Source organism: Cupressus sempervirens, chromosome 5 (assembly GCF_028749045.1).
Source record: "Cupressus sempervirens isolate cs-2001-9-10 chromosome 5, ASM2874904v1, whole genome shotgun sequence".
In the NCBI taxonomy this organism is placed as follows: Eukaryota; Viridiplantae; Streptophyta; class Pinopsida; order Cupressales; family Cupressaceae; genus Cupressus; species Cupressus sempervirens.
In genome coordinates, this window is record NC_143122.1 from 947666758 (window position 1) to 947680329 (window position 13572).

Below are 13572 nucleotides of genomic sequence, written 5' to 3' on the forward strand. Positions count from 1 at the left end.
GGAGAATGTGCACTGATTCTAGAGCCATAAATAGGATAACAATTAGATATAGGTTTCCTATTCCTAGAATAGAAGATCTAATGGATTGTTTGGGGGGTGCTAAGTATTTCTCCAAGATAGATCTCAAGAGTGGCTACCATCAAATTAGAATGAAGGAGGGTGATGAATGGAAAACAGCCTTCAAAACTACGGAAGGACTTTATGAATGGCTAGTAATGCCATTTGGCCTCTCTAATCCACCTAGTACATTCATGAGGCTAATGAATGAAGTGTTGAAGGACTACATAGGCATTTTTGTAGTGGTTTATCTTGATGATATTCTCATTTTCAGCAAGACTAAAGAAGAACACATGAAGCATTTGGCAATTGTTTTAAAGAAGTTACAAGAAGAAAAATTGACCATTAATCTTGAGAAAAGCGAGTTCTTGAAACAAGAGTTGGTTTACCTTGGTTTTGTAGTTTCACAAGGTAACTTGAAGATGGATGAAAGTAAAATAGAAACCATTCTAAACTGGCTTACACCTTAAACAGGGGCTGCAGTAAGAAGTTTCCATGGTTTGGCACAATTCTACAGGAAGTTTATAAGGGGTTTTAGTGAGATATGTGCACCAGTATTAGACACCATCAAGGGAGGACTAAAAACTAAGTTCTTGTGGACCAAAGAAGCCAATGAAGGGTTTGAAAGGTTGAAGAAAGAGGTAGCTACTAAACCCATTTTGGTTTTACCTAGTTTTGACAAGTTGTTTATTGTAGAATGTGATGCAAGTAATATTGCTGTTGGGGCTGTATTAAGCTAAGAAGGAAGGCCAGTAGCATTCTTTAGTGAAAGCCTAAATGAATCCAAATCTAGGTACTCATCCTATGACTTAGAATTGTATGCATTGATGCAAGCACTTAGGAAGTGGAGGCACTATATTTTACCTAAAGAGTTTGTTGTATACACTGATAACCAAGCATTGAGTTACATCAACACTCAAGAGAAGTTGAGCCTAAGACACATCAAATGGATGGAGTTCCTACAATCCTACACATTCACCATCAAGCACAAGAAAGGGCAGATAAATAAAGTAGCTGATGTATTAAGTAGAAGGCTGCTTACTATCCAAGAAATATAGTTAGAGAGTATTGGAGTTGAAGGTTTCAAAGACCTATATGCTGATGATGAAGACTTCTCAGAGGCCTACAAGGTATGTGTAGAGTTTAACAATCATTTTCATAGCAAGTTTTCTGATTACACTTTGCAAAATGGGTTGTTGTTTAGGGGAAATCAATTATGTGTGCCTAGAGGATCAATGAGAGAAAATCTGATCCAAGAGAAGCATAATGGAAGCCTTAGTGGACACTTTGGTTTGAACAAAACATTGGAGTTGGTGGAAAGATTCTACTATTGGCCTAGGATGCAAAGAGATATCCGAAAGTATGTTGAACAATGGATGATTTGTCAAAAGGCCAAGGGAACTTCTACAAATGCAGGATTGTACCAGCCCTTACCCATTCCAAATAGGCCATGGGAATGCATCAGCATGGACTTCATAGTGGGCTTACCAAGAACAACATCAGGTTTGGATAGTGTGTTTGTAGTTGTGGACAGATTTAGCAAAATGAGTCACTTTATTCCTTGTAAGACTACTCATGATGCTAGCTATATTGCTCACTTATTTTTCAAAGAAGTTGTAAGGATTCATGGCTTACCAATCAGTATAGTTTCAGATAGAGATGTTAAATTCATGGGGCACTTTTGGAAGACCTTGTGGAGAAGGCTAGGTACTAACTTGGCACATAGTTCAGCTTACCATCCCCAAACTGATGGTCAAACTGAGGTAATTAATAGGGTGCTTGGAAACCTTCTAAGGTGTTTAACAAAGGAGTATGGCCAAGTGTGGGATCAAGTCCTACCACAAGCTGAGTTTGCCTACAATGATAGCACAAATAGAACTACCAGTAAGAGCCCTTTTCAAGTTGTTTATGGTTATCACCCAAGAGGAGTTTGTGAGCTACAAGAATTAAAGAATCAAGAAGAGATTAGTGGACATGTAGATGATTTTGCCCAGTCCATGAGAGAGGTACATGAGCAGGTCAAGAAGTCCTTGATAGAGGCTACTCAAAGGTTAAAGACTAAAGTAGATGAAAGGAGGAGAGATTTACAATTTGAAGTAGGAGATTTGGTGATGGTACACTTGAACAAGGCTAGACTTCAAAAAGGTGTTCCAAGCAAGCTTCAAATGAGGAGGATAGGGCCTTGTAAGGTTCTAGCTAAGTATGGGCCAAATGCCTACAAGATTGAGTTGCCAAACAATCTAGCCATCTCTCGCATCTTCAACATTCAAGATTTGGTTAAATACAAGGGTCCTAATGTCATGGAAGAGGAACACATCATAGAGGTAGATAAGAATATTCCAGAAATCAGTATTCCTCTCCAAACCAAGCCTCAAGCTGAAAAAGTTCTAGATTCAAGAGTAAAGAAGAAGACTAGGCATGGAATTTATATGGAGCATTTAGTAAAATGGAAGAACCAGCCTGAATCTGAAGCGACATGGGTAGCTAAACATGAATTCAAAAAGAGAGGTATCAGTTAAGATCTCTTGAATACTGACCCACCTTAAGTTTTTTTTTGTCATAGGGGGAGAATGGTGTAGGAGCACCTAGGAAATATGCCAAGTTTCCTAAATCATTTTTGGCTTGTAGTGGTCTTGGCTAGACCACATGAATAAGGGCTATGGGATAAAGCCCCAAGTGTGTGAGTTGTGTTTGTAAATAGGTTTTTGTTGTGTTTGAGTTTCCAAGTTGCTTCTATGTTGGCAAAATTGCTTAAATTGCTTGTTAGAGCCTAGAATGGTCAAACACTGACCAAGACCCCAGGAGGATGGGAAACATGGAAAATATGTTAAAAGTTGTAATTACATGGAAATAGGTTCATTTAACCATGTTTGAGGTCATGGAGCCATTAAATGCACAATAGTGCAAAAGTTGCACTTGGCAACTTTGCAACTTTGCAAAGTTGCTTGACAACATTGACAAAAAGTGCTAAAACTTTATAAGGGCTTCAAGAATCAGTTGGAAACCTATGGGATCTGTTGATTCACGTGGGTAAGAGGTATTTAAGACCAATCCAAGTTAGTTTGAGGGTTGGCATATGCTTTTGTACGAATTTTGGCATTGGAATGAAGAGCAAACTGAGCATTTTGATGACAGTTTTCTGATTTCACCCTTCATCCACACCTTTAATGGATTGATAGGGTTGTTTTTTTCATGTGATTTTATAGTTTATGGAATGTAGATGCTTTGGTAAAGATTAGGAGTTTTTTTGATCAGTTTCATTACTAGTTTGAAAAATCTTTTTAAAGTTGCCAGTTCGCTGGTCTGTACACAGCAATCAACAAAGAAATCTCTATAACTTGAATTCCAATGGTGGAACCATGATGGTCTTTTGGAATCAAGTACTAGACTGTATAAAAAATGTAAATATGTATTTTTGTCTTGTTTTGCAGAGGTTTGTTGTTTTTTCCAAGAGGCCCTAGGCAAGTTTGCATACCTGGCTAGGCAATGAAATCAGCAAATAAGTGTTTGAAAGGGGCATAGAATGGGGTGTTGGGTGCAATAAAAATTCATGGAAGGAAAGAGTGGTGAGTGAAGGAAGTTAATTCCAGGAGTTCAGTTATTTAGAGTCCATTTGAGTGGTGGAAGGAAGAACTCTCTATATTCCTGTTCATACAAACAAGAAACCCTTGTAAATAGACATATTTTTGGAAATCCCTTGTACGGATGACCTGGGTGTTGCAGACCTAAAAAATCTTCAAGGGGAGCCAAAAGGGTATCCAAATCATAAATTTTTTTGAGTACTTCTTAAGGGTTTGAGGAGATATAAGCCAAAAATCAGTTTTGGAGGCCTAATTTTGTTATTAGTCTTGGTAGCCCTCTTAACTATGCAATCTTCAAATCGATTGGAAACCCAATACTCCAATTCACTTAGTGATCCTAAAAACTATTTAATGAGACCTAATACAAGCCTTGGAATTCAATATAGCCAAGAATGCACTCCTGGAAGCTAGTTGTCAAGAACGGTGCAATGAGAGCACTAGGGAGACGCCATGGTGAAATAGAGTTTTGAGTTGATTGGTGAGGATTAGTGTAATAAGGGAATAGAGAGAAGATTCCCTTGGAGTAGGGTATAGGATAAATACCCTAAGAGGCTAGGAGAAAGCCTAAAGTGAGTTCTATTAGTTGAGGCTAGAACCTTGTTCAAGATCCTCCCCATCATTGACTTGGTGAAGGCCTTAGTAAAGTCCTATAATCTTGCAACAGGAAGGATATGAGTGGACAATGGACACTAGAGAGGGAGACGTTCATATAAGTTTTTGACCTTGGAGGACCAATGACAAAGATCATTGAGAAAGATAAAATGGATGAGATATTCAAGACTTAGAAGAATTTTTTCACTGGAAGGGTTATGCAAAGACATGTCCCTAAGTCCAAAAAGTAAAAGGGTGAGCTCCTAAAGTAGGTAGGAGACTTCTTGCCTCTAGAATTCTTCAGCAAATACTTCTAATATAATATCTTTAGAGTTGATAAGTTGATTGGATTGGATGGCATGATGAATTCTCCTAGCAATCTATACATCATGTCCCTAGACATACAACACTTGCATCATAATGTAGGTTATGATTTGTGACCCACATTATAAATGTTATGCATGATGATAATAATGTTTCTTAGAGGGAAGAGATGGGAAATTTTAAATTCCATCACTACTCATTGTTGATGCACATCATTTTATACAAGAACACATGGCATATTAGTCCTTATTTCATTGAAGGAACTATGAAGAATGAAGAAAACCTACCAGTGTAGCTATGGACCAGATTATGGCACAGGTTTTATCCCTAGTCTAATTCTATTTCTTTTTATAATTTCTTATTTTTCCAATTCAAAATATGGTAGTTGATATTACTAAGAAGGTTTGTAGGAGGGTTAGGATGCTAGTTAGAACCTCCACATGCCCTAATAAGTAAAAGAGGTTAGGCCATGATTGGGCAAGTCTTTTCCTTTTTGAATTTTTTTTTTTAGGGTTTATGGATGCCCCAACCCCCTCATGTTTATCCAAAATACATTCCAGAGAGTATACAAACAATAGAATTATTTTGGCATTAATAATTGAACATGGAATACCTCAACCCTAATATAAAAAAGGGTTCCTTTGTTCCTAGAAAAATTAGAGTGGGGGATTTTGTCATAGGGAAGGATGCCACTAAAGAAATAGATGAGTTCATGAGTGAATTATTGTTTCCCTTGGCCCTTGCTAGGACCTATGATCCCAATAAATTACTTAGGCATGCCCTAAAATAGATGACAAATTTCACTCTGCCAAATGGTAAACCCTATTGGGAAGAAGATGTCATTATGAACTACCTAGAAATAGAGGACTATAGAGATAGGACATTGAAATGCTATAGTAGATTAAAAGGAGGTAATGATATGGATATTTCTCATAAGAAAATTAATATATTGGATGCCATAGTTGAGGAAAAGAAAAAGGTTAAAGATTGGATAAAGCATCATAGGGATGAAGCCTAGTGGGAAGTTGGCCAGACACTAGGTGATAGATTGCACAATTAGGAGCAACTTGAGGAGTAGGTAGTGGATATATAGAATTGAGTTCCTTGAGAAGAAGAAAAAGATGAAATACCAAAGACCCTCGTGGCTATGAAAAAAACTCAAGACCTAGTTGGAGACCAAATGAATAATTTGTTTTCTCACCAAAATTCTGTGTAGGCTAAGATTGAAGCTGAAATTGGCTACTGAAGGCTCTACTTGGATGAAAGATTGACTAATAGAAAGTGCAATAAGGAGACTTAAAGTAACAAGGAGAGCTATCTATAAGTTTCCTAATGGACAAATAAGGAAATTTTTTTTTCAACTCAAGCACTCCTTCCTAGACTAGCTCAAGGATTTGCATAAGTAGTCACCTAGTCTACAAATTTTTTGCCTTAGGGTGGTGTGTATTGGGCTCTTGATGGTTGGTGTCCAATAGATTTGAGTTTTTTCTTTGTTGATGGTTCCTGTTGACCTTTGGTATGGTTGGCATGGTTATATCCAGTTAGTTCTCCTTGGATCAACTATTTTGATGTTGTTGGTCTTTTTGGTTATACCCCAATCTGTTTTCAGCCTTCTAAGCATTTATTGGAAATTTTATTTTTGGCCACCCAACCTATTTTCCCTTCCATGTTTCTATCTTGCTAGTTTAAGCTTCTTTTGTGTTATTTATAGTTTGTAGGCATCACTTCTTGGAGCATTATCTTTGTGTCTTTTGACTTGATGTTAAGTTTATTGTAAGGGTTCAGGTCTAATCTCACTCTACTTATTCATAACATATATTGTAGATATACATAATATAACACACACACATGCAGATATATATAAGTACAAATACAATATTATCGATATTATATAATATAATTATGATAATTATATATATATATATATATATATATATATATATGTATGTATATATATATGTATGTATATATATATATATTGATGTACTATAGTATAATTATATAGATTATTTCTAAAGAATAAAGGAAAATTAATTGAAATCATTTCAATCAACAACTTAATTAAACAATTATTTTCCTCTGATGTACAGATTACCTTAAATAATTATAAATTTTAAAAGTTAGTCACATAAGTGGACATAAAAGAAAGAACATAAAGAGGTTCATATTAGGGAGTGGCTCACACTAAGCATTAATTCATAGTACGTTAGTTACATTTTGTCCTATGGTCTTAGGTATGGAGTGTAGTGTTTTAGCTTGTGATGGCTGATTAGGTAAGTATTGTATACTTTACATGTATCTTTAGTGGGGTTTGTGGGTAGCGGTGCCCAATTATAGGGTTTTAGGGTGGTAGCCCCCAAGAAAAAATTGGCCTATTTTCTGGGGACCTACATATTTTCACTAACTCTGGCCCTAATTTTATAAGAAACAAAAGGCTTGTATAAAATAGTTTTGGGTTAGTGATTTTGTTAAGGGATGCTTATTTAGTAGCTTGTTGTGGTAGTATTGATTTTTAAGGCATTGTAGGTTGTAATTATGTTGTACTCATTGAATAACAATATTGGACTCAATGTTTGGTGGACATAGCCCAATGATGGGTGAACCATGTTAAATCATTGTGTTTTGTGTTCTCTTCTTTTGTGTGCTCCTCTCTTTTATAATATTGGTTATATTTGCATGTAAATATTATTTCAGTCTCATTGGTCCTAACAAGTGGTATCAGAGCAAGGTTATTTTCAGCTATTCTTTTCATAAAGATCTCATGATTGAGTGAGATTTTTACGATTGAGTGGGAGTGATGATAGACAAGGGTAAACTTAAATTTGATAAGTTTGATGGAAAAACCTTTAATTATGGAAAATGAAAATGGAGGTCTATCTTTATCAGAAGGATTTATGGTGGCCATTAGAGACAAAATCCAAGAAAGACACAAATATGTTAGATGAAGAATATAATATTTTGGATAGGAAGGCACTTGAAAGTATTCATTTATGTCTAGCAAAATTAGTGGCATTTAATATTATGAAACTAAATATATTAGAAGAATTTTGAAAGCCAAGGGAAAGTTATATGAAAAGCCTTTCACTTCAAACAAGATATTTATCATCAAGAATTTATTTAATCTGAAGATGGTAGAAGGTTGACCTATTGCTAGTCATTTGAATGAGTTTATTATGGTTACCAATCAATTATCTTCTATAAATATAATTTTGATATAGAAATTATGTCTCTCTTGATTCTGTGTTCTTTTCCTAAAAGATGGAATTGCTTGTGATGGTTGTGAATAATTTCATTTCTAGTTCTCATACCCTAAAATTTGATGATATGGTTGGTGTTATTCTAAGTGAGAAATTTTGAAGAAAAAGATCAAGTAGAGCTACTTCGGGAATTGTCTCTAATGCAGAGAGGAGAGGTGGAACAAATGAGAGAGGAAAAAATTATATAAATCATGAGCAATCAAGAGGAAAATAAAACAAAAAGAGGTCTCAATCAAGAGGACCAAGAGATTGTTGGCACTGTGAGAAACTAGGGCTTAAGAAGAAACATTTCTGGTCTCAAAAGAATAGTGAAGGAGAGAAACAAGATGGAAAAAAGGAGGAAAATATGTTGAGCCATAAATTCGAAGAGGATTCTTCTTTCCTTGTAAAATATTGATGATTCATGGGTTATATTTTAAAGGCCTTCATTTCATGCTACTTCCCATAGAAGTTAGTTTCCTAATTATGCCTAAGGGAATTTTGGGCTAGTTTATTTAAGAGATAATGAAACTTGTCAAATTGTTTAAAATAAAGAATTAAGATCAATTTGAAAAGTTGGAATCATTGGCTACTACAAGAGGTAAGACATATTCCAACATTGAGTACAAATTTAATTTCAGCAGGGCAACTAGGTGATGATGGTTGCAAAGTTACTTTTAATGATAAAAATGAGAAGGTTTCAAAATGTTCCTCAGTAGTGATGAAAGGTCCACAAATAGGCACCTTATATCTTTGTATAGGTTATATTTTTCCCTCTAATTCAATTTTTTTAGAGAAAAATTGTTGTAGTTGAGTAGAAAGAACGTAAAATAATTATTGTAGATTCTAACACAACACTATGACATAATAGACTTGGTTAAATGAGTAAAAAGGGTACAAAATTAATTCATCTAAAGAACGTATTACTAGGTCTAAAAAGTGTCAATATGGATTTCTTTGAAAGCTACATATTTATAGAAAATAAAAGATAGTATGTTTTGTGAAGAATGGGAAGGAAGGAAAAAATGAGAAATTAGAGCTTATCCATATAGATGTATGGGGATCAACTTAGATATCTTCCCTTGTCGACACTCATTATTATGTTACATTCATTGAGGATGCAACAATAAATGTAGGCTTAATTTTCATAGACAAAAATATGATGTATTCCAAACTTTTAAGAATTGAAAATTCTTGGTTGAGAATGACATTGAGAAAATACTAAAATTTCCTAGGTCTAACAATGATGGCGAATATTGTAGCAATGCATTGGAATATTATTGTTACTATAAAGGAATTCATAGGCAAAAAATTGTTTGAAGGAATTCACAAGAAAATAGAGTGGTTGAAAGCATGAATAGGATAATATTGGAGCATACAAGGATTATGAGGTTGATGTTGAGATACCCTTAAATATGTGGATATAGGCTTTTAATAATGTTGTTAATTTAATCAATATAATTACCTCTACTCCTTTAGGTTGTGGTATTCTAGAGAAAGCATAGACTAGTAAGAAGGCGACTTATCCTTTTCTTAGAACCTTCAATTTTGAAATATTTTCACATATAGATTCTAAAAATATGATGAAACTTGAAGATAAATCTAGAAAATATTTATTTGTTTGATATGGCATTGATGAATTTAGACATAGACTTTGGGATCTTAAAAATCATAAAATTATATAAAGTAAGGATGGCATATTCAATGACAAAGTGTAATGAGAAGAAATAAAATGTCTCTAAAAGATTATGTTTTAGTGGTTCTTTATGGTCCATAATAAAAACAAAAAATATCACAAACCCCAGTAAATGGTAGACAACCAACAAGGATATGTAGACATTGAAAAATATCATGTCCCTCTTTGTATCATATTTTATTAACTAATCCATGTGGATTAAAATCTTATGGTGAAGCTTTACAAGTAAACACAAAGCTTAAGTGGGAGTCTTAATGATAGAACAAATGGATGTTTTACTGGCAAATTGGACTTGAGATTTATGTAAGATCCCTAAAGGTAAATCGGTTTTACAAAATAAATGGATTTACAATATGAAAGAACAGGTGGAGGTAAGAAAATATTTAAAGCTAGATTAGTTGTAGAAGTATTTGTGCAGGAAATGGGTATTAATTTTGATGAGATATTTTCTCTAGCCATTAAAATAATTTATTTTTGCACAGTTATAATTATTGATTTGGATGAAGAAATTTATGTGGAATGACCATAGGGGTTTGAGGTCAAGGGTAAGGAGAATTTAGTCTGTAGATTGAAGAAAATATAATATGTCTTAAGGTAACCACCTTGGAAATGTTATATTAAATTTAATAGTTTTATCAATGAACAGGGATACATAAGGTGTTATTTAGACCTTCATATTATTTTTAGATGTTGGATGATGACAGATAGACTATTTTATATCTATATATTGATTATATTATTGTAGTTGCGTCTAACATGGATCACATCAAGGGATTCAAACAAGAATTAACACACTCATTTGTTAGGAAAGATTTGGGGGTAGAAAAAAAATCATTTGTGTTAAAATTTAAAGAGATGGGAAAAATTAAATATTAACATTACCTCAAGATGATTATATTAAGGTGTTGCAATAGTTCTGTATGAAGAATTCCAAAGCTATCAACAAACCTTTATTTAGTCTTTTCTAATTGATTAAAGAGATGTATACATAGATACAAGAAGAGGAGCATAAAATATCCAAGGTATCTTATGCTTCAGTTGTAGGAATTTTAATGTATGCTATGGTGTGTACTAAGATATATATTGCACATGTAGTGTGAGTTGTTACCAATTATAGGAATCATCTTAAAATTGAGCATTTGAATACATTCTCAACTATTTGAAAGGTACATCCAATAAATGTTTGGATTTTGGAGCCTCTGCTATTGATTTACAAGGTTACATTGACTCAGATTTGGAAGGAGGTCTAGATACTAGGTAGAGTACTATAGGATATGTATTTATTGTTGGTGGAACAATAGTGACTTGGCTTTCTTGGTTATAGAAGGTGAACATTTTATCCACTATAATGGAAGAGTATATTGATGCTGCATAGGTTTTCAAAGAGATGATATGGCTATAATTCTTCACAAAAGAATATGGGCACCCATAATGGGACGATTATCTATATATTAGCTGCAGTTTCATTCATCTTACCAAGAATTTTGCTTTACACTTAAAGAAAAAATACATACAGTTGTGTTACTATTTTTTTCGGTCATTTTTAGATGATGGATAGTTAAAGATGTAAATGATACATACAAATTCTAATCCATCATATATGTTTACAAAGGAAATGAAAAGGGAGAGTTTGAACTCCTCTTCAACTTTGATTGTTCTAAAATGAATAGACTAAAATAAAAATAGAGCCTAGAATGTGGTTGATCCAATAGGAGTCTCACAGAGTAGCTATAAGATAGGTCTCCAAGTGGGAAATTTTTTATTTAGTGTGGAGCTTCATTACTTCCCAAGTAGGAGATTGTTAACTCACTACTACACAAGATGGTATTGGGTATGTGCAGGATCGTGGTGTGCCAAAAACTGGCGATCTGATAAATATGTAGTTATGAAATGCCTCAAAGAATTTCAAAATCTATTCCCACTTTTTTCCCACCCATCCTGATACTAAATGAAAATAATTAATACCTTTATAATCCCTACTATATCTTTCAATACCAACCTTATATGGTCATCTTTAAAACATCTCGAAAATGTGTTTTTGGCATGTTCTTATGTGTTTTTTACTTCAAGCATGTAGCTGACAACTTTTTTAAAACCAAAATTTGATGTAATGAAAAGGGTTTCTTAAGAATGTTCTTAGCTTTTCATAAATGTAAGTTTTGTCAAATTATGAGTTCAATAAGTAATTATTACTTATTTTCTAATGGAGTTAGCTACAAAGTGTTGATTAACATATTGGTTGAAAAATAGCTATAACTTTCAAACCATATAAGATTTGTGAAATCCAAAAGATGCGTCACATTCTATGCTTCGACTAGTATAAGAAAAAAAAAAAAAAACTTAATTTTGATTTTTTTTGAACTAGTTAAGGTGGTAAGACATGGGAGTTTTTTAATTCTGAAAGAAGTATAGTAGAAAATTCATAATTAATTATTTATTTGGAATAAAAATTTCCAAAAATATGCATCACATCCAGGCATGAGTCTACTTTTTATATCTAAAATTATATTTAAAAATATTATCATTTGATTATGATTAAGGTGGTCAGACATACACCTACTTTTTATTTTTGCCCTGAAATTTTTGTAGTACTGCATTAAAATCCAAACTTTTGACCAATCAAATAATTTTTTCTCTAGATAAGGCCTTGTAGTTTAGAAACTATATTCAATTTCCTACAGATTATTTTTTTACAACTTTTTGATATAAAGTCCAGAACCACTTTAAAATTATGTGTCAATTTGACATAACCCTGATTTGCTGATTTTTCACTGCCACTTAAGGCCATAGTTTGGTACACCATGATCCTACACATACCCTATTTTAAGACTTTTGTTTCAAACAAAATTAATATGCCATCTTAGATATTTAATTTTTAACTTTTAATATTTTAAATTAAAATTAGAACTTTCTTCATTGTCTCAATAAGTACAAATTTTGAAAAATGAGGAAACATCAATTTTCACATGCATTTTCACAAGCACTGAAGTGGGAAGAAATTTGTTTGCTCCCATTTCTAATTTATAAACTATTATTTAGTTGATCATATTCAATTTACTCACTATGTGGATATCCATCTATAAAGATGTGACCTGTGAGCTCTATATCATGTCTTTGTATTGATTTCCTAATCTTGAGGTATGCACTTCAATAAACGCCAAGCATTAATAAAATTACTAATAACACTTATCAAAATAGTCTCCATGTTTTTTAAGGATAGATTTAAAAACCCCATCTCTAGCCATACAAAAATTCTATATGTTCTTACATCCTGATTTTAAGATTGCATGTATGCCCAAAATGTAGAAAATAGAGCATAGTCATGGTAGGAGAAAGCAAAAGCAGCAAATCCACTCAATTATCCCTACTATAATGCTTCTATCAATTATTTTTCTTAGGCCTATGTTTCCTACATTTTAACTAGTTGGAGGGATTTGAGGTAGATTTTATCTAAGGGTAATACAAAGTTGAATCTATTGCTTTGCAAATTTTAGGGCTAAACACACTAACTTGCCCCATATTTGAATGATTTTAGATAAGAAATATCCACACTCAATTCAACTCTTCTACTTCATGAATCCCCCTATTACTACTACTTTTCCTCAATCATGGAAACTAATTAAATAAACACTAGTAGATGTCACAACTCTCTGTTCCCATTTCGAGGGGCTCAAGAAACTTTCTGTGAACTTTAAGCTACTCCCCCACTACTAAAAATAGAATGCCATTTTCTTCCCTGAAGAACACATTTTGTTCATCTAGATCAAGGGTAAATGGGTGTAGATGGATCTCTTTTTGGGCCAAGGGATCAAACCCTAAACCTTTCATTTTGTTGGCACCCAAAATGAAAAGCTACGGTTTGCATTGATGAATGAAATGTGAGAGAGCTCTTCTTATGCAATTAAAGAAAATTGTTACTTCTAGAGATTGAAAGAGAAAACAATATTATTTCTATTACACCATATATTGATGGTTGTAAGAATGATTATTCATTATTCTTCATCATTTTTGTGGTAATCATTTTTTTAGACCACACAAAGGAGGGTTAAGTTGTTTAGCTATTTATAATGAGGAATTTAGGCACAAC